General features: G+C 43.0%; 1 protein-coding gene and 1 non-coding gene across 6 annotated transcripts in view; both read left to right on the top strand.

Moving 5' to 3' along the window:
- ERC2 (ELKS/RAB6-interacting/CAST family member 2) overlaps positions 1-27,845 on the top strand; it is an 882,521-nt gene that overhangs the window by 200,616 nt on the left and 654,060 nt on the right. The gene's annotated exons all lie outside the window — the stretch shown is intronic.
- On the top strand, positions 3,993-4,067 carry LOC138992813 (small nucleolar RNA SNORD72). The gene has a single exon (XR_011468150.1). It is a non-coding gene; the product is annotated as a small nucleolar RNA SNORD72 (small nucleolar RNA).

The raw sequence follows: 27,845 nt of genomic DNA, 5'->3' as shown, positions 1-27,845 counted from the left end.
CATAAGGGAAATGTTTATCCTACTAAAGAGCACAAATAGCTTTCAGCCTTCATAGAAAGCTGTATTCATTTAAACAAACTGATAGGTGAATTTGTTTGGAGGTCATTCTCACATCCATTAAATAAGCTCATTAAGTACTGTTAATCCACAACATTTTATTAGCCTGCTTGATTTCACGCTTTTAAAAATTGTTTCTAAGAAAAATATTCTATAACTAGGGGCCCAGTGCACAAATTTGTGCACCTTGAAAGGAACTGTGGGCTGTGAGGCTGCAGTAGGCACAGGGGCAGGTCTCGGCCCATCCTCCGCACCTTTGCCCGGCCCTTCCCACTGTGACCCTCCCTCCCCCGTCCCTGTCTGCTGGCAGCCCCGCTCCCGTTGCCACCGCTCACACACACTGAAGGCACGGAGCTATTGGGACCTGTGCCAGCAGTGGCTGCTGCCCTGATCACCCCTCAGGAGCGGGGGAGGTGGAGAAGCCCTCAGGGGTGATCAGGGCCGACAGCCGCTGCTTGCATCTGCTGATGGCGCTGAGCAATCTGGACTGGCACCGGGCACTGGCTGTGGGTGCAAGTGGGCCTAGCACTGGGTGCAAACAGCAGCTCCAGTGCCAGCAGTGGGTGCGAGCAGGGTTGGCACCGGCAGCAGGTACGAGCGCCCGGTGGGACCGTGGTGCACGGGAGCAAAGAATTTTCAGTAATCACCAGAGGCTCGCCCTGATGGCAGCAACCGGCACCCCACCTTGGTCTGGTGCCCCCACTCACCTGCTCTTCCATCCCACCACAGCTGACTCCTGCCATGTTCTGCACACGACCTGTGGTGGCCAGTGCACGTCACAGCGACCGGTTGTTCTGGTTGTTCCGCCATTCAGTCTGTTTGCATGTTCGCCTTTTATTATATAGGATTCTAAGTTTTGATGCAGTCAACTTGGGTTCTCCTTACCTTTAGTTGAGGTTCTTGCCGTTGTGATGTGCTGTGAGTCTTCCTAAGTCATTTTATGGGTGCTTTGGCCCCATGAGATTTCAAATATCTTAAAAGCAAGGATCTGGTCTCTTACTTATTTTAGTATCCATGTCCAGTTTTGGTGCTCTGTGCCTTGTAGGTGCTCTATGAATGGCTGCTTTTGACCAGGCAGTGCCCGCTTGGGCAAAACAAAACTTCAGTTGAGGAAAATGCAGATGGCATTCAGCCTGCGGCATTAGGAGGCTGGGCATACTCATATGTGTTGTTTAGGACCATGGGTTGGCTCATGCCTGAGCGACACCCGTTGTTAAACAGTTGAATTTTATTCCTTGGAAGATGTAAGAATTTTACTCATTGGAAGATGTAAGAGCTCTTGCTGTGCAAATGATATGTCCTTAATGTGTGTTGGGTCACAAAATAGAGAAGAAAGAGAGAGACTGTACCTGGTCTACTGCTGCCAGTTTTGTGCCTTTAAGAAAGGCAAACTGGTGAAGTAGTTAAGAGCCAAGATTCTGACATCAGTGGGCTTGGATTCAATAAATGGTTCTGTCTGGCCTTAGATAAGACACTTATCTTCTCAGAGTAATTCTTCATCTTTAAAAGGAGGTATTGTGAGGATTAAATGAGTTAACTTGTAAACATGATTGGGATAGTGGATGGCCAATTGTAAACCTCAATATAGGTTACCTTTTACTATTGCTATAAAATGGAACTAATGAGTTTAGATCAGTGATTATTAACAGGGGATGATTTTACCTCCAGAGGACATTTGGCAGTGACGGGAGACAATTTTGGTTGTCACAGTGTGGTGTGACAACCAAACTTACCCACTGGCGATTAGCGGGTAAGAGGCCAAGAGGGATGCTGCTAAACGTTACACAAAGCACAGGACAGCCCGCAGAACAAATAACTATTTGGTCTCCAATGTCAGTGTGTCAAGGTTGAGAAGCCCTAGGTTAGCCTAATAAGCATATGTAAGTGAAGATAAATTAGCCAAGAAATATTTTGTTTATTTTATTGAATGTTTAAATATTAAATTGCTCTAGTATATCGGGGGAAGACAAGTCATGAGGATAAGTATTTTACCTGGGAATTGACTTACTGTGATGATTGGGGAAGAAGTGTCACTCTGGGAGAGGCAAAGGAAGCTGGCTTTTAGGAAACAGTCCAGCTACAGTGATGGCGAACCTTTTGAGCTTGGCGTGTCAGCATTTTGAAAAACCCTAACTTAACTCTGGTGCCGTGTCACATATAGAAATTTTTTGATATTTGCAACCATAGTAAAACAAAGACTTATATTTTTGATATTTATTTAATATATTTAAATGCCATTTAACAAAGAAAAATCAACCAAAAAAATGAGTTCGAGTGTCACCTCTGACACGTGTGTCATAGGTTCGCCATCACTGAGCTAGGACATAAGAGTTGGTGGGACATGCCTGAGAAAGCCATGGGGCTGCTGTTTGGGGATTAAGTTGCTAAAAGCATGTTCTCACCACTTCTGAAGCTACTTTATAAAGAAGCATTTAGGTAGTGGAGGGACTTTTGTTGCTTTTAAAAATAAAACTAAAGGTGTGTGTTCATCAACACAAAAAATAGAGGTCTGGAAAACTGTTAGAGTGTGTATTAAGTTAAAGTTATTTGGAAATAACCTCCAATCCACAGCTAGTGAGCGGTACATCGGCTGCTATGCTAACGTACACTGGGTCCCTTCTGTATTGCTCAATATGAGCAAGCTTGAGCACTGGAGAAGGCGTAGTGGTACTTTTCATAGTGAGTTGAATTCAGGTTTTGCCCTGTACTTTGCTATAAAAACAACTGGTTTTGAAGACTAGTGTTAAAGTGATCTCCAGTGCCCTCAAATGTGAGCAGAACTCACAAGATATTAAATATACATGCATTTAATTTATTATATAGATATTTAAAACGTGACAATATTCTTTAGCATAGAATCCAACCTCCTTGTCCTGGCATCCCAGGCACTTCACAATTAGATCCCAGCCTGTGTGTTGAGCCTTGTCTCCCACCATATTCCTCACCCACACTGTGTTCTCCTTAGACTAGAGTGATGGCAATATGCAGTCAGCTTTAGAGGAAGTTTTTCTGTCTTTAGTAAGAGCTTGTCTCGCTCCCAGATATATCGCCTGGCACAGAATAGGTACATGTCATGATTGTATAATAGTAGCTCTCCTCATTGAGCACGTACACATGTACCAGGCACGATGCCTCCCCATCTTTGTGCCTTTATTCCTTCCTCACACAGGAAGGTTTTTCTTCTTCTCCTTTAAATATGTTTTTGCTGATTTTAGAGAGAGAGGAAAGGAGAGGGATAGAGACATAGAAATACCAATGAGAGAGAAACATCAACTGGCTGCCTCCTTCACGCCCCCCATTGGGGACCAAGCCCACAACTTGGGCATGTGCCCTGACTGGACTAGATCTGGTGACCACTTAGTTCATAGGTCATGGCTCAACCATGGAGCCATACCGGCTGGGTTATTCTTCTCTTTTTAAAAATCTACCTTAAAACCTCCTTCATGAGATCTCTTTTTCCTTCTTCAACCCCCAATCCTCTCAAAATGAATCCTTTCCTCCTCAGGAACCCAAAGGTCTGTGTTCTTTGGTTTGCCTTTTATTAGAGCTGGTCACAGCAGTACCCTTGCTGCTGTCTTGTACAAAGCTCAAGATAAGGAGCCATGACTGTACATCCTTCCAGCTGCCCCGGGGCCTTTGCACACAGCAAGTACCTAAAAGTCCTGATTGAATGACTTAGTAGATCTTCCCCTTGTCTTCAACTTGAGGTTCTGTTAACTATCATGCTATTTACTTTGAAATGAGTCTAAGGAGATTAAGTCTAAGTGAGGGTGGGTGCTGTGTCTAATTCTATTTAGCAGCTCTTTATCTAGAGTAGCACAAAGGGCATGCCTAACTGGCAAATAATTGGTGCCTTGACTGCTGTTAGGAGGCTAATGCTTCTTTGTATGTATTGTTTGTTGTGTGAAAGACAATCGATGACCCTCAAAGCATCTATTCAGTGAGTGATGTAAAAATAAATGTCTGAACATATGAATTCAATATTGATGTCAGCATTTAACTCATTAAAATCTGTTGTTTTTTTAAAGCATCTATTCAATGAACCTAATCAGGAAGATAGATGGAGTTAGTCTCTGCATTAGTCAGACAGCAAGTGTGGCACTGATTTATATACTAAATCTTAATAGTACAAAAAGGTAAAATTGAGGGCAAAGCGATTCCTCTAGAAATGGAAGTAGCCTGGATAAAGATAAGTGGGAAAAGGTATGTGTGTCACAAGGCCTTTCAGGTTAACTTAGAGGTGTGGTGCCCTTAGATTACTAAAATCTACCACTGAGCATACATTATCTGCTCTTTGCTTGATGCCATATACTGCTGGGAGAGTAAGACCAGTTTCTATATGGCCGCTGCCCTTTAGGGCTTTATGCTCTAGTGCAGGGATTGGGGAACCTTTTTTCTGCGAGGGCCATTGGATATTTATAACATCATTTGCTTAATATAAATTTATGTCGCTATGAAAAAAAGCATGATAGAAGCTTTCGGGCCTTTTCATCTCTTGCAGTTATTCAATTCTGCCATTGTAGCATGATAGAAGCAGCCATAGACAATACATAAAGCATGACTCTGTTCAAATAAAACTATCTTTACAAAACTGGCAGCAGGGTTTAATGTGTGTCATAGTTTGTTGACCTCTGCTCTAGAGTGTGGCTGAGTGTGTATGAATGTGGTATGTGTATAAAACCAGTGTTGGAGTGTGTGCTTTTCACTGCAACATTATAGAAACGCTAATGGGGAGAGAAAGCCGGGCCAGAGTCACAGGGGAGGGAGCTTGATGAAGGAGAACCATCTGTCTCTGTGATCACAGAGTTTATTCATAAAACTTTGTAGAAGTTTTATTCATCCCACTTTTCTACCAAGAAAGTTGTTTGTAAAGTCATTCACTCATTTATTCTACAAGTATTTGCTAAGTGGTCATTATACACAAATGTTCATTCTAGCTTTTTCAAGTATCATAATTAGACATGTTTTTCATATTTTAATGACTTGACTTTGCACATTTAGCATTTCTGAAATTGGGATGTGTCTCACACTTGATGGTATAATTATTTCACGATTTTTCTTTCTCTTCGGATATAAATTAAGATGTGCCTTACAATCAATGGTGGCTTAGAGTCTGTTTTAGTACCGCCTTACATATTTTCTAGAACAGTGCCATTTACTTTAGATATTTCAGTTTTTACATGTATATTTGCTAGACAGAAAGATTTTGAGAACATTTTAAATAAAGATTCAAGTGCTTTAAAAAAAACAACCCCAAAAAACCCAACTAGCACTGTAAGTCCTGACAGAGATTAGTTACTTTACATGTCTCAGTTAATGTTCTGTTAAATAAACTTCTCATGTCAAGCATGGCTTTTTCTGTGCTCTTTGATACTTTTGGCTTGTTTCACAGATTTTCTTCATAAAGATAAATTATGGACAAAAATGCCATTTTGTGGCCCAGTGAGGAACCTGGCCATAGCCCTCTGTGTCTATTACCTATAATTTTCCCTTTGTTAGAAGCACAGAATTTGAGAACAGGTGTTGGAATATTTGTGTTTTCCCCCAGTTTATCTCATTTTCATTTCATTGCTCTCAGATTTTCTAAAACTATGAAGTTCTTTATGCAGGACTGGCCTAATTAGGAGAGCTTGGGAAGGTTTGTAGAAGGTTTAATGTTCCCTCTCTTTCCTGTCTATATAAATCAATTAAAATGGGCTATGAAGAAACTCACACTCAAGTCGTGTGCAACCCCAGCTTTCATTGCTATGTGCTTGTTTTCTGCATTCAGGGAGGAGGTTCCGCTGAACTGTAGTTATGATTTACAGTAGCCAGAGATACATTTCAACCGGTCCCGTGATATATAGGAATCCGACATAATATAGAAACATTATTTATGCTTCTGATCAGAAGGGGAACGCTGTTTCTTACACTGTGCTTATGGTTTAGGCATTGTGAATAGTAAGCACATCTGTCTTTGTGATTAGTATAAAGAATCAGAAAAATGAAGAATTCAGATTAGTATTTCACAACTGACATCTCTAGATATTTTTAAGTTAATGCTTCTAAGTAAGAAGAGTAAATACTCCTCACTGTGTGTAATACTGGGCTCCTTTTGGCATGACTTTGTTCATTTGTTCTCTTTAAAGTTATGGTTTGAATGCTGAGTCTTGAAATAATCTCAACATAGTCTTTTCCTCTTGTGTATTTTAGAGAAGGTCTTCCGTGTAAGAACGTGGTTAAATATTAATTGCCGATTGATCATTAGAGAGCGATAAACTGTGATTCTTATACCACATGGAGAATTTTACAATGTGGTATTTGTGGTATTTTGTGTGTATGTATCCCCAAGCATTTCAAACCATAGTTTTACTTAATGGCATTCTTTTTATAGGGCATGCAACCCGAGATGTAGGAAAGGGCAAGCCAGAAGTTGCAATTCATTCAAAGATTTCTTCTTGGAATAACACTGGAAAAATAAATCTTATTTTATTTTTTCCCCCTGACATCTTAAATTGTAATTTTTCCCTCGCTTTACCTTAAGGTATTTAAGTGAAAAGTGTGACATTTTAGACAAGGAACCTGAGGCAGGATGCCCCTACCATTTCGGGGCCAGTGCAAGCGCTAATGGAGACCCACAGACCAAGTATCTAAATGAGCTAGAGGGCTGCGTGAGCCAGTTCTGCCTGCCTTCTCTCCTGGGGTTGCAGCTAGCGTCTGGAGGCTGCAGGAGCCTCACTCTCTCTAGTGCCAGCCCTGTGGTCTCCTGGTTCTGCTGGAGCAGGGCAGGGTGAGAGCTGGCCCAGGCCCCAGACCTCTGAGCCCCCAATCCAAAATGGGAATGACCTGCCCAGCTCCCTAGAGAGGTGGGTTTGGCAGACTCTCCACTTATAGGCCATCCTTGTTTGACCCGGGCCTTCCAGAGGGTTCTAAGTGCCTCTAGGTCCACATCCTCTGAGCTGGGGGGAGGGAGGAAGGGAGCAGAGTTATGGGGGAGTCTGATATACCTAGACACCCCTTTAGTCCTTGGTGAGGGCAGAGGCTGTGTTCATCTTCTCCATGAGCTCAGCACCCTCTGCCCTGAGGGCAGTTCAGCTAAGGACTCCCCCCCACATTGGCTCAGGTGATTACCAAATAAAAACAAAACTACCTTAAAGACTGAAAGTAAAAAAAATTTCATTTTGAGGTTTGTCATGTGTGTGGCCCAGGGCAAGGGCCCCTCGGGTCTAGGTCTGAGAGGTTGAGGGGCTTGGACATTATGCAACTATTTGTGCAGGCATGGTGATATCTTCTTCAGAAACTATAAACTTGTGCCATCTGCATTGTAATTTACAAACATACTTGCTTCTGATAATATGCAAGAAGAGGAAGGAAATGAAAAGGCAGAACTCATTTAAGTAAGGTATTATTCACATTATCGTTTTCCCATCTTAAGTTTCTTTCTTTCTTTCCCATCTTAAGTTCCTTAAGTGTAAGGAACCCTTAAAACTCACATGCACGTCGTGACTTTGAAAGAAAGAAAAGCTATCAAAACATTCTCCTGTGAGAAATTTTCCATTTCTTAGGGAATTCAGGTGTGTGAATCACTTCCTTCTGTCCCATCATAGGAAAAAAGAAAGCAACATGACTTTCTAGTTCAGCCGAGGAGGCCGGATTGGCATTTTCCAGGAAAGACTGCTTATCATGGAGCAAAGCTCTCTTCTTAAATGGATTTCTGCATAGGTCTTACAGCAACAGTTTGCAGATGTGGACAGCATTCCCAGGAAAAGATTTTTACAGTGACTGACATCCCCAAAACCTTCCCAGAAAAAGGAAAATGTGTCCTTTCTTAATTTCACTATGCGTTTTCCCTGATCAAAAGGCCGATTTATCTGGGGTGGCACCTGAAAAATAAATTTTTTAACAAGGTTGCTTCACAGTAAAGATGAAAGTACAAGCAACTAGTAGACAGGCCAACTGGAAGGGCTCGAGCGTGGAGGATTTTATATTTTTTCTTGCAATAAACACATGTGGAGTCCAGGAAGGGTGATGCTGTTATCCGGCGGCGTGTTGGAGATCCTCACTGAGGCTGGAAAAGTACCAGGCAGTGAAGTGGAAGATGCTGCTTTAGGTGCCGGCAGGTATTTTGTGGGTGCGGGAGTCTGATGATGGGAATAAAACCTTCGATCTTGTTGGTCTGAAGCATCTGTGAGAGGAAAGTGGGCAGAAGGGCTTAGGCCGGGAAGTTGGGTTTGTGTTTGCCTCTGATACTGCCCCTGGATTTCCTTTGAGAGGTCAGCGGAAGATCTGCCCCGAGAGCTGGTTCCCCTCCCTGGAGGCTGCATATGTCCACTCGCCTTGATGTTTTTCCCAACATGTGTATTGGTTGTTATTCTAACACCTATAACATGTCTATTTTTGCACTGATTGTAGGAATTACACTCATGTACATGTCTTGCTTTACCCCTGAGCTGTGAGCTTTTTAGGCCATTTGTTTTTCTCTCTATTTCCAACAGAACCAGTGAAGGTTCAGAAGGAGTTGTCTTCGAGTTGCCTGGAGTTAGTTGTCATTTGGTTGCATGGACCAGGAAAAGCAAAGTCTCCTCAGTGGAAAGATCAGAACAGCTTCCGTATTTTTACAACTGAGGGTCCAAAATGCATCAAATAATAAATAGGCCCAGCACCTGAGAAACTGTGAGCAAAAACTTGGCTTTTAGCAGCATGGGATCCAAAACAACTCCCCAATCACGTCATTTTCACAGAGGAGGCAAATTCTTAAAAAAAACAACAAAATTTGAGAAAGCCTTCTTCTACAGAGAAGTCACTGTCCTTTAGAAGGAAAACTATTGAGTGGAATCCACTCCCGAAGAGCATGTGCTGTTCCCAGGGAAACGGTCTGCTCAGCAGATGGCCTTCACATTTGGGGCCTTGATAGTCTCAGGCTTGGAAACTATCATCCTGAATTGGAGAGGAAGAAAAGTATGTGCCCTTCAAGTGGAGATGGTTTTTCAAGTGAAACTTGAAAAAGAAAAGTGAGCAGTGTTCTCTGAAGATCTGAATTTATACGCAGCCCTCTGCTGCGTGGATTTGTGCTAAACAGGGATGTTTTTTAGTGAGGAGATAGGAAGTGAGCTTAGATGATCAGGAAAGATTTCTATAAGCATAAATCCCACTTCAGATTCCCTTATACAGTGTTCTCTCTGCCTGGACCACTTTTCCTTCAGCTGCCTTCAACCAACGAACATTGGCATGTCCTTCCTAGCCCAGATCCACGGAGGGCCTTCCTTGAATTTCCAGATCCAGTTTGGTTCTCCTCTTTAAACAACCACATACCATCCTGTAGCGGGGATTGTAAACTGGTATGCCTATAGGAGCCACGTGTGTGATGTGGAGAATGAAATGGGCTGTTGATAGTAAAACCTTCTGTGATGGTGGACGTGGTCTCTATTGCCTGGTCCATTAAGAGCACTTAGTGTGGCTAGTGCAACTAAGGACCTGCACTTTTCATTAATTAAAACTTAAATAGTCACATGTGCCTAGTGGGTACTCTTTTCGATAGCACAGGTCTGTGGGACAAACAGCAGCATAAACGTGATGACAGGTGGTTGAACTGTGGCTCAGTGTCAGGGAGACAGAGGCAGTGAAGAGGACTGTGGAACCAGAAACCATTTGTGCTAGCCGAAAGGCAAAGCTGCTAGTCATTTTTAAAAAAAGAGCAGCAGAAATTCCTTTATTTATAGTGACATTTTCTTATTTAAAAAAATAACAGCAACTGTTTAAACTGCTTGGTCAGACTTGACCCATATGCAGTCCACTTTGTGACTTATATTTTGACTTAGCATGGTTAAGTATCACTGTTACAATTCTTGGTGTAATTGTTTGTTTAATTCTGTCCTCCTCTCCCCCCTAAGGATGTGGCTATTCTAATCCCTGAAACCTGTGATTATGTTAAATTACATGGCAAAAAAATCTTGCAGGTGTAATTAAATTAAGGAACTTGAGATGGGGCGATTACCCTAGATCAGTGGTTCTCAACCTTCCTAATGCCGCGACCCTTTCATACAGTTCCTCATGTTGTGGTGACCCCCAACCATAAAATTATTTTCATTGCTACTTCATAACTGTAATTTTGCTACTGTTATGAATCGTAATGTAAATATCTGATATGCAGGATATATTTTCATTGTTACATATTGAACATAATTAAAGCATAGTGATTAATCACAAGAACAATATGTAATTATATATGTGTTTTCCGATGGTCTTAGGCGACCCCTGTGAAAGGGTCGTTTGACCCCCCAAAGGGGTCGAGACCCACAGGTTGGCGACCCACAGGTTGAGAACCACTGCCCTAGATGATCTGGGTGATCCCAATGTAATCACAGGGGTTCTCATGAGTGAAAGGGGGAGGCAGGAGAGTCATAGAGCAGATATGGCGATGGAAGGAGATGTCAGAGTAATGCGATTGCTGGCTTTGGCAGTGAATGTGCCCGCAAGCCAAGGAATTCGGGCAGCCTGTAGAAGCAGGAAAAATCAAAGGAAAGGATTTTGATTTTCCCAGGAGCCTCCAGAATATGGTCCTGCTGACACCTTGCTTATAATCTGAGTGATCCATTTTGGACTTTTTTGCCTCTAGAAGTATAAGGTAGGAGAGTTGTGTAATTTTAAGCCATTAAGTTAGTGGTCATTTGTAACAGCAGCAGTGGGAAATTACTACCCTGATGAATGAAATGAATTCTTTTTACAAATGGTCACTTTATTTTCTACACCAAAAAATTGTAACATGTGATCTAAGTGAATTAAATTATTTAGTAATGTTAACCGAGCACCTACTATGTGGAGGACACTGTTCTAGACACCGAGTATTCAATGATGAATAAACCCCATCAAAATCCCTGTCCTCGGAGAGCTGTGTTCCATGGCAGACATTAAACAAGCATTTAGTCACACATGTGATGTTAGAAATCGAAGTGCATATGCATAGTCCAAAGAGGTGCTCAAGGAGGGCTTTCCTGTGGAAGTGATTTTTGGATTGAGTTACAAATGCTGAGTGGGAATTAGTGGAGAAAGAGAGGTGATGGGAGAGCATTCCCAGTAGCAGGAACAGCATGTTTGAGGGCCTAGGGCAGAAGTCTCTGGTGTCCTCGAGGAACTAAAGAATTCTGATATGCGTAGAAGGAAAGGTGCACGAAAGAGCCAGTGTAGGACTTTGGTGCCAACACAGTGGAAACCAAGGAGAGGTTTTAAGCTGCAAAGTAATCAGGGACTGTAGTAATGTAATAAGTATAATTTTTCTATGATGTGGAGAAAGGACTGAGGTGAGGTGAGAATAAATAAGAAGTAGAGTGAATATACATCATCCATACTGGGGAATTTCTGCGAATGAAAGAGGGTGGTAATACTTACTGGGACAACATTAACTGGGACTCTCCTAAGCAAACTGGACACTAGGAGGTTATTGTATTTCTAAGGTGAGCATGAATAGTAGTAGCCTGAACCACATGGTGGCCATGAAGAAGGCTCTTTGAGAATTTCATTAGAGGCACGGATGACTTCCCCCCACTTTGGCTTTATACACACACACACACACATACACACACACACGTAGCCCTGTGCACGAATCCATGCACTAGTAGGTTGCTGCCACCTTCATGTAGCTCCCCCCCACCCCCCCATAGCTTGCTGCCCTGCCCCCTCCCGTAGTTCTCTGCAGCCCGCTTGTACCTCGCTGGCCCACTGTCCTACTGATTCGTGATCTAGTCGTGACGCGCTTGGTCATTACGCTTCAGGGCGCAACGGCTAATTAGCATATTTCTCTCTCTCTCTCTCTCTCTCTCTCTATATATATATATATATATATAAAAGCCTAAGCGACTGGCCGACCATTTGACCATCTGACCGGTAGCTATGACATGCACTGACCACCAGGGGGCAAATGATCAATAGGAGCAGAAACCACAGGCATGGAAACATGGAAAAGACTGGTGAATCTTAGAGGGAAGGGGGGAGGGAGGAGGGTGGGAAGAGATTAACCAAAGATCTTATATGCATACTTGAGGCCTGGTGCATTAGTTTGTGCACTGGTGGCGTCTCTCGGCCTGGCCTATGCCCTCTCGCAATCTGGGACCCCTTGGGGAATGTCAGAGAGCCATTTTCAGCCCACTGCCCTCAGTCCAGGCTGAGGGACCCTACTAGTGCATGAATCCATGCACCTGGCCTCTAGTATCAGAATAAAGCCTGTAGATAAATGATTTCAAATAGGTCCAGTTACTTTGTACATTGGCCTCTGCAAAAAGGCTTGACGATTTCCACCACACCTCTCTCCTTTGTCCTGCTGCCATAGGACCCACCATCTTACCTCTGAAGAGATATCAGGTACAAGCAGGTGTCATAAGTGGCAACAAAGGTCATGTCATGGAACTCAACACCCTGTTTTGTCTGGGTTTGAGCTGTGATTTCTTCAGCCTCTGCTTATGTATTCATGGTCATTTCCATTGATATTAGAGAGCATTGAGGACAGTTTGCTGGTTTTTAGAAGTGATTTCCAATAGAGGGTGCTGGATTAGAATCTCTTGTAGGGCCTCAGCTGGGATCATCCCCCCACTTCTGCCTAGTGCCTAATTATGGGGAAAGAGTGAGAATATGTGCAGTGAAACATGTGATCTCTCTCACTTCCTTTCCTACCATTTTGTGTGGACCTCAAGAAAATTTTCGGACTTGGCACCTGGTATTGCTGTTACTATGTCTATGCCTAAATTTTGCATTCTCACAGGGATACTCTTGTTCCTGTACAGGGTGCACCTTTATTCATTTACTGCCTGTTAACTGTGATGCAAGACCAAACTCTGATGGGCTGTCTTTGGGGTTCTCACATGGTCCTGCTTTAATAGCCTTACTCTTCCCTATACTTCCAAGGGCGTTTTCCACTTTCATCACATTTTACAGCTTTCCCCATGTGCCCTGAGCTGGGTCTATTTTTGGAACTTGGTATTTGCTGTGCTTCTACCTGGGATTCCCTTCCATTCTCACAGGTCGTCTCAATACGGATTTCCCCAGTATGATGGTCTGTTTCCCTCTGTGTTCAGTATATTTGTTTTTCTGTTATGACACTCATCAGCTCATGCTTCATTGAATTAGGAATGCAAATTTTGTTGAGTAAGTATCATAACTGAGTTTTTATTTGCATTTTTAAATGTAGAGCAATTTTAACGGAAATTTTCTCCCTTTCCTTATTTGTCCTCAATTATGGTATAGTTTTTTTTTTTTTAAAGACGTACTAAGATTTATTTATTTTTAAATTTTTTTCCACAGTTTAGCTAGGCCCTCTTACTTTTTTTTAATTACGTAGGTTTTGCTGTGTAGTTTTTAGTATATTTCATATGGCCTTTGGTTATGTCAAAGTTTGACAGTGTTGCCATGAAGTAATTGTTGAATTTATTTTTGAGTGTCTTTACTTCATATCCTCAGGGCTTCTCATAAGCTTTCCTTTTAGGGAAGGCTTTCAAAAGTGTGTGGTTTGGTGTCCACGAATTCCTGGAAGTTCTGCATGGCTGGAAAATGATTCATACGGTAACTATCTAGGGCTGGATTTGCAAATCCTATGGTAAAATCTTGCAGGCATCACGGGCCATCAATCATGACCCTGCTGGAAGTAAATAAAAGAGATTAGTGTCCCCTCCAATCTTCTCCTCTGTGGCTTGGACATAGTGGGCGTTTTTTGAGCAATGGTTATCAAAGCGTGGTTCTCGGCCAAGCAGCCTCAGCATCGCATGAGACCTTGTTCGAAATCCGAAGTTTCAGGGCCCATCCCAGACCTACTGAATCACAAACGCTGAGGTTGGCCCAGCAACATACCTTTGAACAAGTCCTCCAGGTGATTTTGTTTCACAGTAAAGCTTGGTAGCCACTGTGTCAGAAGACGGGGGCGGGGGGGGGGGGGGGATATACTATTTACAATTGCCCCGCCTCCTGCATACACGTGATATGTAAGATCTGGAATAAACCTTGGTTTTCTTTTAGCTCCTTTTCTGAGCTTTCTCTAAGAAGGTCATCATCCTGGGATTGTATTAATTTATTGGTTGTTAATCTGAAAATGACAACCTCAATGCTGTTTTCTATTAGGAAGGCAGCTGGTAGAGCAGCGGTTCTCAACCTGTGGGTCGCGACCCCTTTGGCGGTCGAACGACCCTTTCACAGGGGTCGCCTAAGACCATCCTGCATATCAGATAATTACATTACGATTCATAACAGTAGCAAAATTACAGTTATGAAGCAGCAACGAAAATAATTTTATGGTTGGGTCACAACACGAGGAACTGTATTTAAAGGGCCAGAAGGTTGAGAACCACTGTGGTAGAGGCTCAGGTGTTTGAACACATGGTTATACATGGTTGCGTGTGACATTAATTCGTTTTCTCACGCCTCCAACCCTGACTGGAAGAGGACGGTTTGGAGGAAGATTCATTCTCCTTCTGTCGTGGACAACATTGCAGCAGCAGCATTGCAGCTGGCCGAAGGTTTTGGGCCTTGACACTGTTTAGGGCTTCAGTACACTAGAAGAAGAACCCTGCTGTGCTGAGAAGCAGGCAGAGGCTCCGGGAGAGACGACACTGATTTATGGTCCTCTAGCTGATTAGTGGCTGAGCTGGGACACACCCACGGCCCTTTGCAAAGTCTCTGCCCTTAACCACCACTGCATACTGCTCACCAGTGTCACTGGGCCATGAGACAGCACCAAGTGATTGCTGTTCACTGGGGCTCGCTGCAGTCAGGGGATCCATGCCCCCAAAGCCCTTACACTTGTGCCTCCTCTTCCTCTTCAAAGTATAAACTTCCAGTAAAAAAAAAAAAAAGAATGCCTTCCAGAAAAACCTTTGAAAAACTACTAAAGATAGCAAAGGGAGCTGGCGATATTATTTATGGTTCTCAGGAAATTTGGAGTAAAAAGAAACAAAACAAGATACAGTAAAATAGTGAGTATATTTATATTTATTTATATGTATGCCACCAAACCTTTAAAGATTGCTATAGGGTTGCCAGCTTTTAATTTTTCCAAATTAGAAAATTAAAAAACCCCCACAGCTATCATCAACTAACTACCTTCATCATTTTCAATCTCAGACTTTTTCTCTTCTCAACATTCAGTCTCTGGGTGATCTCATCCATTTTATGGCCTCAGATACCATCTGTTTATTGATGATTCTTAAATTTATATCTTTGGCCTCAACCTCACCTTTGAATTTTAGAATCATCTGTTCAATCGCTATTCCACCTCTCTGTTTTTATGTCTAATAGCCATTGCAAATGAAATGAATCCAACAATCCAACTAGATTCTTACTCTCCCCTCCCCCCATTCCCTTGGCCTTTTTTTTTTTTTTTTTTTTTTTTTTTTTTTTTAAGTGTTTCCTATCTGATGCTCACGGCAAAAATCTTACTGTTATCTTTTGGCCTCTTTTTCTCTCCCATCTCACATCCAATTCATGAGCAAATCCTGTTGGTTCTATTTTCAGCATATACCTGGAATTCAACCCCTTCTTACCACCTCAGCTGTCACTTTAGGCCTAGCCTAAAGCACCATGATCATCTCTCATCTGAATCATTCAATAACCTCCCTATTGCTCTCCATGGTTCTTGCCTCCTATAGCCTGTTTCCCAAATGATCCTTTTAAAAAATGTTTTATTGGTTTCAGAGAGAGGAAGGGAGAGGGAGAGAGAGAGTTAGCAACATCAATGACGAGAGATAATCATTGATTGGCTGCCTTCTGCATGCCCCCTACTGGGGATGGAGCCCACAACCTGAGCATGTGCCCTGACCTTGAATCGAACTGTGACTTCCTGGTTCATGGGTTGATGCTTAACTACTGAGCCACACTGGCTGGGTTCCAGAATGATCCTTTTAAAAGTTGAGGCCATGTCTCTCGTCTGGTCAAAATTCTCCTGTGGCTCCCATCTCTTTTGGAATAAAAGCCAGCGTCCTTCACCGGTAAGAAATAATGTGGATATCATATCATCATCTGATAGAGTGTGATGACGAGGCATTTCACCTCTGTGGTATTCCTCCCAAAACCCATAACCCTAGGCTAAACATGAGGAAAACCTCAGAGAATCCATACTGATGGTCCGTCTACAAAATACCTGGTCAGTACTCTTTAAAACTGCAGGGGCGTGACAAATAAGTAAGGACTGGGAAACTGTCCCATAGCAGAAGAGACTAAGACGACGCACGTGTCTTAATTCATTGGTATCCTGGATTGGGTCCTGGAACAGAAAAAGACATTAGTGGGAAAACTGGTCAAAGCTAAATAAAGTCTGGAGTTTAATGAATACTCTTGCACTGATGTTATTTTCTTAGTTTTGATAAGTGCACCACAGTTGTGTAAGATGTTGAATAATTGGGGAAACGGGCTGAGAGATCTACTCTCTGAGCCATCTCTATAACTTTTAAAAATCTAAAACTATTCAAAAACACAATCTTATCTTAAAAAAGCGTAAGTTTTTAGAGTGGCCTACCAGGCACTACGTGGTCGGGTTCTGATAAATGCTCTAACCTTTTCTTCTACAATTCACTTGCTTCAGCCACACTGAGCTCTCTCTGGGACATGCCACCTTTGTTTTTGTGTCTGGGCCTTTGTGCTTGCTATGCCTTATGCCTGGAGTGCTCTTTCTTCATTGCACGGCTATCTCCTTCACCTCACCTCCTTCAAATATTTGCTCCAATGTACACTAAGGGAGAAAGTTTCATTAGTCCTTTCCCTTCCCCTTCCCCTCTGTTACCCTACCCTGCTTTATTATTATTATTATTATTATTATTAATTATTTGTATATGTGTGTGTTTATTGTCTTTCTCCCTCCGCTACAAAGTAAGCTCCATGAAGCAGGAAAATGTTTTGTTTACTCCATAGCCACAGAATAATGCCTGGCATAGAGAGAGAACTTATAATACACATTTGTTGAATGAATGAATAAGTTTAATAAAAATTTAGAGTGAACATCCGATTTCAGAAGGAGCAGTAGTGCTTTAAATGGAATTGGTTTAGCTTTATGAAAAATTCATTAAATTGAACATTTTGGTTTGTTTGCTGTGGACTAATGAAAACTTGATGGCGGATTGGCACTAGTCTGCTGATGGGTTTTAGAGCCATTGTGCTGGGTCATTCTTCCTTCAAAGGGAAGTGGTATTTTAGTTCTTTTAAATTCATGCAACCCAGTACATTAGCCACTAGTCACATGTGGCCGTTTATATTGAAATTAATTAAAGTGAAATAAAAATAAAAACAAAACAGTTCCTCTATTGGACAGGCCATATTTCTTGGGCCTGATAGCCACGTGTGGCTGGTAATTACCATAGTGGACAATGCAGCCAGAAACATTCCCATCGTCACAAAATGTGGTATTAGCAGCACAGCTTTAGATGACAAATCTGTTTTAATGCCTTCAGGTAATAAAACTAAAATGATAATAGTAGCAACTATAATTTATTGGCTTTTGCTATGTGGCAGACATTGTGCTGTCTGCTTTCTAAGTGTTCTCTCAATCTTCAGATCCCTGAGGGAGGCACTATTTTTATTTTTTAGACTAGAGGCCCAGCGCACGAAATCATGCGCGAGTAGGGTCCCTAGGCCTAGCCTGTGATCAGGGCCATGTCCTATGCCCCGTGACGCCCTGCAATGCCCCACTCTGCGATGCTTGCTACCGCCCTGGGCCGCCCTGTGATAGTGGCTTCTGCCGCCCTGCGACACTCCATGAAGCTCCACGCCCCGGGACACTCCACAATGCTCTGTGAAGTTCCCCACCCTGCCACTGCTCCGCAAAGCTCCATGATGCTCACTGCTGCCGCGATGCTTGCCGCTGCCACCCCGCCACTGCTCTGCGAAGCACCCCGGCCCTGCGACTGCTCTGCGAAGCTCCCCCACCCTGCGACTGCTCTGCGAAGCTCCCCTGCCCCGCAACGCTCCGCGAAGCTCGCTGCTGCCCCATCATGCTCCCTGCCACTCACCACTGGACGCTCACTTCTGCTCACAGCCTGGGGCCACTCAACAGTCCCGAGTCCCGTTCTGCCGTCACCCCCTCTCATGATGACCAGTCGTTTGTTCGTCCTGGTCATCATGTGCCGGAAGCCGGTCCATCCTTGCTGCTTGACACAGTCGTTGCAGGAAAGAAACATCTACACAGCATATGATTCAATGGACCTGGCATATATAGCATACTGTTTTTAATATGTTTGCTCCCTTTAGCGCCATGTGTTTTAACCAAGGTCACCTCTCCGAGAAAGGTTGTTTCCCCAGGTGGGGATCTTTCCCTGAGGTTAGGGAGGGGATACAACCCCTTAATTAAGTGCCAGGCGGGTAGTTAAGCTACATGGTCTTTACTCCCTGGAATGGAGATGAGAAACACCTTAACCCTTGTAATAGAAATTGACAGGATTAAAATTGGCTGGTATAAGTACGGATGTAATAAGACAATAAACGTCAGATCCTCATCAGTTCCTAACCAGAACTCCGACCAGAACTTTGGCTGGAGATCCTGGCTATAGGTCCTGACTAGGCTGCTGATCAACTGAAGGCTGTCTTCGTGTCATTCCTTCTTTGCCGACTCTGTCCACACCTTTGGGGACCCCTGGACCTGCTGGGATTGGATCCCAGCAATCATGGACACTGGCTTTTTATATATATAGATATGGGATTTGAAGGTCAAGGAGAGTAAGTTTCCCAAGGCCACAGGTGGTAATTCAGGTTTCAAACTCAAGACTGCTGCCAACGTGAGGCCTGTGCACATTGCATTTCAGAGAAGCAGCATGCACAACCATGAGGGATTACTCCATCTCAGTGTGTCTTTGGACACATCTCTCATTGTCAGGTGGCAGCACTGCCAAGATATGTTTGTTTCTTTCCCTTCATTCCAATTTCGTCAATAAACTCCAGTTTTCCTCTGCAGGGTAAATTTTCTCCCTAAAAGCTTCCTCCCCATTCGGGTTTTGCAAGTGTCTGTCCCATGTGCTTTCTGGTTCCCCAGTGTAGGTATTGGTCACAGCCCCACTCACTCCTGATGGGCAGGGGCTCTCCTCGTGATGTGTAATAGCGATGGCAGTCACTTCTTGGCCTGGCCATTCCACTTTCAGTTTTTTGTTTGGGTTGCTGGGTGAGCACGTTATCCCTGCTTGTGCCCCACTGGCATTGTGACTGTTGCACAGGGTGAAGTCACAAACATCGATACAGCCAATGATTGCACGTTGCTCTTCTGGAGACCAATGGAGTATGGGAGGATGTTTTCTGAAATGTTTAAAAGGAAGGCAATTCTAGATTGTTAGGAGAAAACCCTCTGAGTGAGACCCTTGTTTGGTTTGGGAGACTATCCCAGAACTAGTCTTTTTAATTTCATGTATCTAATCTAAGTCAGAGAAGATTTTTGTTTCTTATTATTTTGTTGTTGTTAATCCTCACCAGAGGATATTTTCCTATTGATTTTTAGAGAGAATGGAAGGGGTGGGAGGGGGAGAGAGAGATGTGAGAGAGACACATTGATTGGTTGCAGGTGTTCCAACAGGGCTGAGGATCAAGCCCTTGACCGGAATCAAACCAGGGACCCTTTAGTTTTTGGGCCTACATTCTATCCATTGAGCCAAATCAGCTAGGGCCTTATTTAGGGTTGTTTTACTTTACAGTTAAGAAATATATCTTGATCTTATGTTTTATAAAATTTTATTTTAGTGTAAATTGTGTAATGTTTATTTTGTGTGACTAAAGGGCATTTTTAGAGGCAACTGAAGAGATGATTTATTTAGAATGATTTTCTTTTCTTACTTAAACATTCTATGAGGGAAATGGTCTGATAGGCAGTAACTAGACCATGTGCCTGCTACTGAAGTCACTGTTGACAATTTGAATAATATTTTCCTTGAAGAGAACAGCTAATGTTAGTGATTGATTGCTAAAATTCAGCCTGTCAGGCCTGACCTGTTTCTATGTGGCTAAAAAAGATGGAGAAATATGTTTAGTGCAGATAAATGTGTCATAACTGTAACCCTTACATAATCAACCTCTTTAATTTCCAATGCATTGACAGTCATGTCACGGACTCTCACGGAATTCTGATTGGAATGTTCATGTACAAGGCAGCCAGTTGGGAATGCTGCACCAAGTGCACAGCTGGTTGGGGGAATGCTACAAGGCTGGTGGTTTTGAGCTAGGTCTTGGGTAACGGGTTGGTTTTTTACTGGAAGGGATGAGTCGGTGGGTGAAGGACTCAGGAAATCTGTTCAATGATTGAAGTGTGAGGGACAGGTCTTGAAAGTTAGGGCAGGAACAGCTTTGAACACTGAGTGAAATAAACTTTTTGTAATACTGAAGGAGCCACTCAAGGTATTAGAGCACCATGCTTTAGAGAACCTAATTTGAATTCAGATTAGGAGCTGAGGTATGTATATAGTATGATGCTTAAAGGCGCAAGCCCTGGAATCAGACTGTCCTGCTTTGAATTCCAAGTAACTTAAATATGCTTAAGCCTCAGTTTCTACATTTATAAAAAGGGGGGTAATAATAGTTCCTACCTCTTAGGGTTGTTGTTAGTATTAAAAGAAGATAAACAAAGCACATGTCATGCTGCTTTGCCCTTAGTAAGCACCTGACACATGTTGTTATCTTAATTTTGTTATGATCACTTGGCTGTAATAAAAGCTATTATAATAATCTATATGAGAAGTAGCACATGTCCTGGAGATGCAGGGAGAAATGGCAGATAACATTTGAATGCCATTGGTACTATTTTAATTTTATGACACAATCTTTAGTTTGCCTTTTTTTCCTACTTTACAATGAAATGTTTAAAAACCACAAATATTAATACTTTTTAGTTCTATAATGAAGATTTTTTTGACATACATAACTATGACATAAGTAATTTATAGTGAGAATAGACAGAAAATACCTCAACATAATAAATGGGTTTTTATGATAAATGGATGCTGGGTTTTGTCAAATAAATTTTTTTGCATTTATTTATATGGCCATATGGTTTTTATCCTTCATTTTGTTTATGTGGTGTATCACATTAATTAATTTGTGGAAATTGAACTAACCTTGTATCCCAGGAATGAATTGCACTTGATCATGGTATATAATCTCTTTAAAGTATTACTGAATTTGGTTTGTTAAGATTTTGCTGAGGATTTTTGCATCTATGTTCAATAGGGTTTTTGGCCTATAATTTTCTTTTCTTTCTTTTTTAAAATTTTTTTATAATGATGTTGTCTGCTTTTAGAATCAAAGTAATACAGGTCTTGTAAAATGAGCTTGGGAGTTTTCCCTCCTCTTGAATTTTTTGGAATGCTTTGAGAAGGATAGGTGTTAATTATTCTTTGAATGTTTGGTAAAATTCGCCTGTGATGACAATCAAGTCCTTATTCAGCCTTAAAAAGTAAGGAAGATATGACAACCTTCTATATCAATAGACCTTGAAGACATTATGCTAAATGAAATTAGCCAATCACTAAAGGACAAATACCATATGATTCTGCTTATATGAGGTACCTAGAATAGTCCAATTTACACAGATGAACAAGAATGGTAGCTGCCATGGGTTAGGGGTGTAAGAGTATGGTGTGTTATTGTTTAATGAGTATGGAATTTCAATTTGGGAAAATAAAAAAAATTCCGGAGATGGATGGTGGTGATGGTTGCACAACATTGTGAATGTACTTAATGCCACTGAACCATACACTTAAAAATGCTTAAGATGGTAAACTTTATGCTATGCATGTTTTGCTGCAAGTAAAAATACAAAGACAAAACCCCGCAAACAATGGAAGAAATGTTTACACTACACTCATATAATTCCCACTCAAATATAGAAATAGGACACTTCTTGTCCCCAACAGACCCCTCATGCCCCACCCTATTAGTTATGCTCCCTTAAGGTGACCATGATTCTGTCAATCCTTGAAATTCATATAAATGGATTTACATTGTATATACTCTTATGTTTGTCTTTTTCTCTCATGTATATGAAATTCTTCCATGTTGCTATGCATATTAGCAGTTGTGTTTTATTGTGTAACTAGAGGCCCAGTGCACAAAATTCGTGCATGGTGGGGTGTGTGTCCCTCAGGCTAGCCTTCACCATCTCCAATCTGGGACCCCCTTGGGGGATGTCCGACTGCCGGTTTAGGCCCGATCCCTGTAAGATTGGGCCTAAATCTGCAGTCGGACATCCCTCTCACAATTCGGGACTGCTGGCTGCCAACCACTCGCCTGCCTGCCTGCCTGATTGCCCCTAACCGCTTCTGCCTGCCAGCCTGATCACCCCCTAACCACTCCTTTGCCAGCCTAATAGCCCCCAACTGCCCTCCCATTGCCTGGCCGGTCGCTCCCAACTGTCCTGCCCTTGTAGGCCTGGTCCCCCCAACTGCCCTACCCTGCCAGCCCAGTTTCCCCCAATTGCCCTCCCCTGCTGGCCCGATCGCCCCCAACTGCCCTCCCCTGCTGGCCCGGTTGCCCCAACTGCCTTCTCCTGCTGGCCTGGTTGCCCCCAACTGCCTTCCCCTGCCAGCTTGGTCACCCCTAACTGCCCTCCCCTGCAGGCCTGGTTGCCCCCAACTGCCTTCCCCTGCCAGCCTGGTCACCCCTAACTGCCCTCCCCTGCAGGCCTGGTCACCTCCAACTGCCCTCCCCTGCTGACCTGGTCGCCCCCAACTGCCCTCCCCTGCCAGCCTGGTTGACCCTAACTGCCCTCCCCTGCTAGCCTGATTGCCCACAACTGCCCTCCCCTGCTGGCCATCTTGTGCCCACATGGGGGCGGACATTTTGTGTGAGGGTGTGATGGTCAATTTGCATATTACCCCTATTATATAGGATATTGCACTGCTTGAGTATACTTGTCTATCTTCATCTGCTGTTCATGACATTTAGGTTGTTTTCAGTGTCTGTTGATTGTAAGCAAAGCTTCTGTGAACAGAAGCTTTTGGTGGACATCTTCACTCATTTCACTTGGGTGGATTCCTGGATCACAGGGTAGTTTAGTAGATATCGCCAAATAGTGTTCCAAAGTGGTTGTACTAATTTACCCTTACACTCAATTATAAGAGTGTTCCAATTGAGCTGCCTCCTCACCAACTCTTGGTGTTGTCGGGGCCTCAGGAAATAGTAAAAAAGCACAAAAAAGCAATTGCATGAGGCATCATTCTCATTTTTCATAAAGCTATTGCATGGGGAGGCAGGTTTGCTTGATCTGAGGAGGGCCGGTTCTGGCCAGAGCCCTGCGGGTTGAGCCCTGCAAGTTGGGAATGACTAGCTGTCTGCCTGGTTATTGATGGGGTGGAAGTATCAGTAGGATGACACCCCATTTTTCTTCAGATCATAGAGCTTCATTTCCCTTGATGTTTACTGTTTGCTGATGTAGTGTCCAGCCGGTGGCCACCAGGGACACACTTGTTGTACCTGTTGTACTTGCTGCAGTGAGAGTGAACATGCCCCATGGTGAAACTTGAGGAGTCACAGAGAGAGGGCGTTGGAGCACAATCTCTTATGGGATTTGGACTTGGGATAGCTGATTCAGGGAAGAGGGTTTTGCTCTAGACTGGAGCCATGGAAAGTGGCTGTAATTAATTCTGTGATCGAATAGCTAAATATCTTACCTATAGGGAGGGTAGACTAGAGCAAAGATAAAGTCGTCATTGGTAAGGAAGCAGCAGTCACTGGTATTAGCCAAGGGAAAGGGTTGCTTGGTATTTTGTTGGTGGCACAGGGATTTTATGGTTGTCTCTGCTTAGGTGGAATTATGAGGCGGCCTTGTTTTGTCTCACTTTATCATGGTCTCAGTGTAACCTTGTCTGAAGTTGGTGTTCTGTGAGGTCATTTATGTCAAACGTGGTCTAGCTATGAGTGCCAGGCCAGCTCCCGGATGTCAGGAAATACCGCCCCCTCCATTATTAGCATGCTGACAGTTTCAGCTTCCTCTTGGAGCAGAGAGAGGAGGTGTGAAGACAGGGGGACCAAATCTTATGATAGAAATTTTCAAAAGAAATTTTTTGAAGAGAGAGATTTTCTAAAGAACCCAGGTAGAGGAGGAAGGATGATGAGAGGTTGGGAGAATGTGAAAGATGATGGTGTTCATGAGAAAGGGTTTGCCTGAGGAGAGTAACATTGTTAACAGGATAAACAATGGCCAGGCAGGGAAAATAAAAGGGCGGTGGGTAGAGAGGGGAGGCAGGTCCTATCCCACCAGAGAGGAGGTGATGACAGGAAATACATGCTGAGTGAGAGTTCATTCCTTGGGTGACCTGTGGGCCATTGCCTGGTGGCCATGTATAGCCCTTAGCATGTGCCTGGCTCCTGGTGGGCGCACAGAGCCTCTTATTTTTGTTCGTATCTCTGGGTCTCCCAGGGGGTAGAAGAGAATGACAAGTGAGGGTGTTCCACACTGTTCATTTGTAGAACAGGTGTGTGAATGTGGAGTAGAAAAGGGCTTGTAGCCTTGGGTATACTTGCATATTAAAACCTGTGTGTGGTTGTGTGGATGTGTGTATTTTGAGAGAGCCTGGACCCACCTGGTCCATCTTCACATGGTGTCTCTGCCCAGCAACCACACACTAATTTCAAAGTAGCTCAAAGGTCTGTGTTAAGTTTCTCAAATACCATGAAGCAGGATAAATATACTATGACAGTACTTCCTTATAATAACCAACAGGTACACTCCTCACCTGCTTTGTGTTTCTCTCACCTTGCCATCCCCATTCCACTGCCATCAAAAACCCTTCAACCCCACCCGAGCCATACCTCTAAGAATTTCTGATACTTTTCATCTTTCTTGTTTCCTCTTTATTCTGGATTTGGACATTTGAGTGCTTTTTTTTCTTTTGGTTATAAATAGTGCTGCCTTAGATATCCTTTTACATAAATGCTAAGATCCTTGTATAAATAAATTCATTGGGTGAATTCCAAGCAGTAGGATTGGTGGGCCGGTCAATTAACATTTTGCCACATGACCGTATAAATGACAGTGCTGTTCAGACACTCTTCGATGACATCTGAGAGGGCTTGCTTCTCCACACTCTGGCCAGCCTTGGCTATGCTAAGCCTGAGCCTGTTTGCTGATCTGAATCCAAAAATAAGCTTATGCTTATGTGCAACTCTGTATGTACATATGTACATATTACTTAGTAAATCTAATTGACATAGTGGACATACAACAACTTTAAATCTGCGTATCACTTTCTTGTTCTTCATGTTCTAAGTGGCTACAGATATCTCTTTACATATTGATGTAACCTTATCTAAAAGTATAACAAGAGAGACATGGGTGTAATAACATGCATTTTTGGCAGCTTTTCACCATCAGAGATGATGTATTGTAGAATATTTTAAGAATTGTATTTGGTGGAGAGAAAATTGCAAATACATTTTCACATAGAAATGGTCACTCGGGGAGTAAGGACCCTTTGGTAAAGTGTCCACCCTCTGGCTGACCACCAGTGCTGGGACATGATTAGTTACTACGGAGAGGTGCCAACGCAAAGCTTCAGCAGCTCAGGTGCAGGTGCCAAGAAGCAGTGAATTGAAAAAGGGGGAGAGTTACAGAAATTGCAGGGCTAAAATGTCCCCAGAAATATGGTTATCCTGCCAAGTCAGCTACTGGTTGTCATTTCTCAGCTATTTTTCTTTGGTACCCTTGAGTTTGTTGTTCCCTCTATTAATTTGTCCCCTCTCTATTTGACAAACGTGGTTGCCATTTCCTTGTGTATGTTGCCTTCAATTTGTATGCCGTCTTGGTTTTGGGGAAAATGTTTTTCCAGCTAAGAGACATGATTCATTTGGTGTGTGGAATGGGGACAGTGGTTAACAGGGCCCACCGTAGTGCTGACAGCCTCGCACTCCCAGCAAAGGAATCTCCTCAAATGGGACCATTCATATTGACCTATTTGGGTGCTCTATTTCTGGTCTCCAAAATGCTCATTTTAGGCACACAGATTCCTTTGAAAAATTCATTGAAGAATGAAGAGGTGAGGACAGTCCAGATTCCACAGAGCCCTGTTTGTTGACAGCCATGGATGGCTGCCCTGTGTTTGGGAGGGAGCTGGTTAAATTCCCTTTCCTGAGCTTGGTCTGTGGTGGTGCAGTGTGTCTTCATTCCTGGCATGGCAGAAGGCACCCAGCTGGGAGATGGCTGCTTATTGGGAGGACTTGAGAGAGAGAGAGAGAGAGAGGAAAAATACGGTGGTCTCAATCAGAAGCCAACTTGTTCTGGGAACTGGTTGTTCCCAAGACGGAGGAAAGGTTTGGGCATTGCCCGAAGCTCGGTCAGACTTGAATGAGTCTGTATAGGGGTCTTTTGTGTGTTTTTTCCATCTTGACATGTCATGACCAGGAGGCTTTTGTATGGTTACTTGAACCATAGAAATAATGTGACTGTGATGTATTTTGCATCTAGCAATAGCAGCTTTTAATTAATTAACTAACTAATTAATTAATTAATCCATTCAGCCATTCATTTATTTAATATTTGTTGAGTCTTTACTATGGGTGAGGTGTAGAGAACTCATTGCTGAAGATCAGTGTGGTGTCTGTCTTCTAACCTTCTGTTCTAGGGGAGCAAAAAACTAGATAAGTAGTTAAAAGTGTTGTGATGGTTCAGAAAGCAGAGGATGGCATATGGGGAGAGTCATAAAAAAAGCACCTGCCCTAGCCAGTTTGGCTCAGTGGGTAGAGCATCAGCCTGCGGACTGAAGGGTCCCAGGTTCGATTCCAGTCAAAGGCACATACAATGGTTGCAGGCTCCTCCCCAGCCCAGGGAGCATGCAGGAGGCAACCAACCCAAGTGTTTCTCTCACATCAGTGTTTCTCTCTGTCTTTCCCTATCTCTTCCACTCTCCCTAAATATGAATAGAAAAATATCCTCAGGTGAAGAAACAAACAAACAAAAAACACACACAAAAAACACACACCTAACATTATTTTAAACAGTCAGGCAAGGCCTTCCCAAGCAAGTGATGTTGTAGCTGATAACAGGGAGGATCTGCAGTTGGCCAGTGGATGGTAGAGGGATCAGGTAGTGCTGCTGGTGGTGGTATATTTGTGCCCATCGTGTTCCATGCAGAGTGGCATCATCTGCAAAAAGTCAGGAAAAGAGAAAAAAGTGGTATGGTTGATGCTAAAAGAACTCAGGTCCCTGGGTTCAAATGTACATTGTGGACATTTCTCACAAATATGAAAACAGAGAATATAATCTATGACCATAACCTGCTATGCCTTTTCAATAGACCAGGATACCTTTTGTATTATCTGCCATTCTCAGCACTTAATTTTTATTCAGCACCCTCAATATCTTTTACCGTCTGGAATCCCATGATGGATTGTTAGTAACATTGTCTTTGATTACTAAAAACATTTTAATGCTCTTGACAGTAAATGACAGTAAAATGGCACCCCTCCTTATACCAGTGAGTGAATTATCTAAGCTTCTTCCATGATTCGTTTTAACTTCTTATGTCAGAAGATGCCAGAGTTTCTCATTGTACCGTTTTATAGATTGTTTTAGGGATTTTGAAATGCTCCTTAGATTTTGTGTAAAAATGGCAGATACTTCCATGGAGGTAGGTAGCATGCCTTTGGGCAAGACCTATATGCTTCTTGGGGTTTGTTTATTTTGTTTGTTGTTGTTGTTGTTAATCCTCACCTGAGGATATTTTTTTCCATTGATTTTTAGAGAGGGAGGGAAGGAGGAAGGGAGAGAGAGAGAGAGAGAGAGAGAGAGAGAGAAGAGAGAGAGAAGAGAGACACTTTGGTTGCCTCCCATGTACGCCTCTACTGGGACTGGGGAATGAACCTGCAATCCAGGCACG

Source organism: Myotis yumanensis, unplaced genomic scaffold (genome assembly GCF_028538775.1).
Source record: "Myotis yumanensis isolate MYYU_CA2020_CCGP unplaced genomic scaffold, mMyoYum1.0.hap1 SCAF_14, whole genome shotgun sequence".
Classification (NCBI taxonomy): domain Eukaryota; kingdom Metazoa; phylum Chordata; class Mammalia; order Chiroptera; family Vespertilionidae; genus Myotis; species Myotis yumanensis.
Note: the sequence above shows the minus strand (reverse complement) of the source record. Positions and strands in the feature narration are given on the sequence as shown.